This window comes from Idiotropiscis lumnitzeri, chromosome 5, assembly GCF_059441095.1.
Source record: "Idiotropiscis lumnitzeri isolate Australia: NSW breed Sydney's pygmy pipehorse chromosome 5, RoL_Ilum_1.0, whole genome shotgun sequence".
Classification (NCBI taxonomy): domain Eukaryota; kingdom Metazoa; phylum Chordata; class Actinopteri; order Syngnathiformes; family Syngnathidae; genus Idiotropiscis; species Idiotropiscis lumnitzeri.
The window spans coordinates 6,808,895-6,813,349 of NC_142395.1; the positions used below are offsets into that span (position 1 = coordinate 6,808,895).

The 4,455-nt window shown below is 41.5% G+C and overlaps 1 long non-coding RNA gene across 1 annotated transcript; it reads right to left on the reverse strand.

The window, feature by feature from the left end:
• Nucleotides 1-772: 772 nt before the first annotated feature.
• On the reverse strand, nucleotides 773-3,825 carry LOC148336741 (uncharacterized). The gene is made up of 3 exons (XR_015843223.1): nucleotides 3,708-3,825; nucleotides 3,502-3,631; nucleotides 773-1,133 (listed from the first exon to the last, which is right to left on the reverse strand). It is a non-coding gene; the product is annotated as an uncharacterized LOC148336741 (long non-coding RNA).
• Nucleotides 3,826-4,455: the final 630 nt, after the last annotated feature.

The window sequence follows — 4,455 nt, forward strand, 5'->3', positions numbered from 1 at the left end:
TAATATCAAGACCCTCCAGACAACATGTACTCTGCTCTATATATTTGATGCTACCATACACTATGCTGCATAACCATAGACAATATTTACAGAACATATACAAAGACCATCTTGAGAAGAGATTTGAGAATATTCTTCGTTCACTTGATCCTTGGAGTTGTATAAAGCCAGAACTCAATAGATTAATTCTAAACCATTACTTTGGATTATTTTACAAATAAAATAAAGGATTTTTGGCCCCCATGGTTTCATTTATGAAACGGGTTCAAATATCTCTTTAGTTGCCGACCTCAAAGTAATATGTAAAAATATAATCCCCAAAAAATATTTTTAGAAAAGGTTTATGCTCTGCCTCAAGTGGGGGGGCTTTCCATTGGAACAGGTCAAATGTAACCAGATCACATTGAAAACATTGAAGAATTTCTTTCATGCTCAACCGCCACTGATAAGCAGATATTCATTTCTAAGTCATGGCACAGTCTCACACTTTTGTTCTTTGATATAGTATGATTTGGATCACAGGTTGTTTTGCTTCCCATTATTTTGATATATTTTAACAGAATCTGATTCTAGAACACGAAATACATTTTCGATTTTATTTTGTGCCAAAGTCAGATCTGAATTTTCTGTTCCTGAACAACATTACCATTGATTTGTATCTATGTTTGAAACTAAAAATAACTACCAAGATTTTGGAATTTGGGTGTCCAGGAATTTATAATAATTAAAACATTAACTACAAAACTATTAACAACACGTAATATACACACAATTTACAACATTGTGACTTTAATGTCCGAAATACCAAAAAAAAATCCATAACATACTGTCAAAGCTGTGTAGTTAAAAAACACAAGCAAATAACAACAAAAAAAACACAAACAAACAAAATAAAACACACACACAAACAAACAAAAACCTCAGATAACGGAATAATAGGCAAGCCATTATTTTACATGCAGGAATTTTTTCCTCATCCCAATTTCACCTAGATTCCATTGCTGGTCTGACTGAAAGGGGCAAGTAGAGATGTCTTGTTGGCAGAAATGCTCTCAAATTCTCTCAACAGGTTTTGTGCCCACTCACTCCCGCCTTTGAGGCAAACCCTCTTATTTTCTTTCCGCATTGTCACTCTGAAACAACAAATAGGCTCATTATGTTACGCAAGCAGCCTTATTAATTCCACATGCACGCATGAAATGTAATTGAATTCTGATCCACTCTTGTCAATACAATGAATAGGCCTTAAACATACACTATGTAAATTGTTAAACAACAATGACTTTCATTGTTAACAAAGGCAATTATTTCTAGAGCTTATGAGAATATTAAGAAGGTGTGTCTGTGTTGTAACATCAGAGTAGTTATTGTCTGGATTTTTAATGTCTACTGAATGTACAACTCTGCACATATCAAAGTAAGTTTTAAAACCCTTCACAGAAATAATAAAGCCATCACAGTGGGCACTGACACCCAAATCATCAATCACTGAACTTCCATCCATCCATCTTCTGTACCGCTTCTCCTCACTAGGGTCGCAGGGGTGCTGGAGCCTATCCCAGCTATCTTCGGGCAGCAGGCGGGGGACACCCTGAACTGGTTGCCAGCCAATTGCAGGGCACACAGAGACGAACAACCATCCGCACTCACACGCATAGCTAGGGGCAATTTAGAGTGTTCAATCGGCCTGCCATGCATGTTTTTGGAATGTGGGAGGAAACCGGAGTACCGGGAGGAAAACCACGCAAGCACGGGGAGAACAAGCAAACTCCAAACAGGATGGCCGGAGCCGGGATCGAACCCACGCCCGATGCTGTCTCTCACTGTGAGGCCATCGTGCTAACCAGTCGGCCACCGTGCCGCTCCAATCACTGAACTTGTACTTGTAAATGTTTTAACCTCTTATTTGTACGACCTTTTTTTGTATTAATACAGAAACTGAAAATTGATACATTTTGCCTTTAACATAATTGAATTCAGCACACATAAAATTATTAGTATTTTTTCCTCTGTCACGATCCGTCTGTTGCGTCCCCAGCAAGTGGGCGTGGCCCGGCGGCTCCGCTCCGGGAAGCGGCCACGAGCGGGGCGCGCTTCCGATCACCACAGCTGCGCGTCATTAAGACGCTAATGACTGAACTATTTAAGCAGCCGACGCGGACATACCCGCGTCGGATTATTATCCTGCGTTGCTCATGTTCATGTTCATGTTCATGTTCATGTTCATGTTCATGTTCATGTTCATGTTCATGTTCATGTTCATGTTCATGTTCATGTTCATGTTCATGTTCATGTTCATGTTCATGTTCATGTTCTTGTTCATAGATTGTTTGTCTCGTGATTGGATCTCGTTCTGTTGTTGGCGTATTTGTGTTTTTGTTTTCTCTCAGCTATTTACGGCTCGCTTGAAGTTTCTCGTTTCAATTGGATTTTGTCTTCACCCTTTCGTGGTAAGCATTGTTTTTCGGTACCTTGCGTTGCAAGCGTTTTCGGTTAACTCGTTATTTGTTTCCTGGAGTGACTCGGTCTCCCAGCGTTTTTCGTTTCGCCCTCCCGGCGGTTGTAATCATAGAACCCTTGCGGTTAACAAATTCATAGATATCGACACTATAGTGATTATTGTGTATTGCTTGACGGTCTCCAATAAACACCCTGTCAATCCTACCTCCTGAGTCTGCGCTTAAGGGTCCACTCTCCACCGCTTTCCAGCCGAGGCTGGAAAGCGGACCTGACATCCTCCGAATGATTTCTATACAGAACTGTACGGTGGATGACTGCTTAGCACATCAGCCTAACAGTGCAGAGGTTGTGGGTTCCATTCCGGTCTTCCTGTGTGGAGTTTGCATGTTATTTCCGTGCCTAAGTGGTTTTTCTGCGGGTACTCCCGTTTCTTCCCATGTGCCAAAAACATGCATGGTAGGTTTATTGAACGCTCTAAATTGCCCCTAGGTGTGAGTGTGAGTGTGAGTGCAAATGGTTGTCTTTGTGTGCACTGTGATTGGCTGGCGACCAGTCCAGGGTGTACCCTGCCTACTGCCCGAAGATAGCTGGGATAGGCTCCAGCATGCCTGCGACCCTCGTGAGGAGAAGTGGCTTGGATAAGGGATGGGTGGATTTCTGTAAAGCTCCCCTCAAGACCACTCATCCCCTAAGACTTCTTTCGATGAAACGACGCATTTGTTGTTGTATACAACTGAAGTGGTGATCTCAGTTAGCAGTGACAGTGAGGGAGATGCTATTTTCTTTATAAACTCTCCGGATACCAAAATAATGTATAAAAATCCAAGTCTGTTATGTTGCTGTTAAGCAAAATATGTCTCAAGTCATCACCATAAGAAAACGTCCAGTAGAAAAGTGTCAAAACCACAATCCTATTGGTGCCTCATCTGATTGGTGATCGAATGTTGTGAATATACTTTACATTTTGTCAATATGTTCATTGAGAACTTGCCAATGATCATGTGATGAAGTGTCCACTTCAAAAAAATGTCCGATACTTACACAATTGCATTGCGTTTGCACCCGTTTGGTGTCCTCGCCATGTGTTTCACCAGTTCCAGAGAGAATTCATGCCTTGCTGAGAACTTTTTACAACATCCAACCTTCAACAAGTACTGCTGGCTGAATAACCCTGCAACCACGTGCACACATGAAATCATATCCCTCACTGTTAAATTCATTTAGATGAGAAGAAAATCGCAACTGACCTGCAGACACAAAGAACAGCAGCATGAAGAATGTGAGAAGGCCAAGTGTCCTCATAGTAGCAGCTGTGCTTCTGATCTTTTCAATGTTGTGGTGTGGGTGACCTGCACTGGCGTTCCCTTTTATGCAGCTGATATTGCCGCCCTTTTTCCAGTGGCCTTTAAAGAAAGTAGCTGTGGTTTTCACCGCAGCACACTACCTCTTTCCTTCTGCTTTGAGCTACTGAGAAGGGCACACAATTCTCCTTAGAGCCTTACAGAGAATAAAATGAAGCTTCCTATATTACAGACGAAAAAAGGAACCAGAAAGAAGCATTGTCAATTATGAGAAGCATACCGGTACTGCTTGGTCAATGGCTATTCTGAGACTGACATACTTCACGTTTTGAATTACACAATGTTCTTAATTGCCTTGAACTTTTGAATGAACGCTTGAATGAAAACTCATGATAACATTGATGGCCCCCGCAGTCTTAAAAGGTGGAAACCATGTAATGTCTGTTGAAGAGATGCTTGGTGGATGTGTAAAATGTTCTTTCCTGAGGTGGCTGCGTTTGTACAGTAACACACCCATCCCATCCACCGCCATCACGGGGTTCAAGTTTTTGGTCATACTATTTCAGCTTTTTCGTGCAGTTAGGAACTGATTGCCACACGCTTATTTAGTTTGAGAGGACGTATTTCAGCACAGCCGACACTACAAATTGTTTCAACACCTATGGTGTTGATTTTTAAAGGCAAAAGTGTTTAT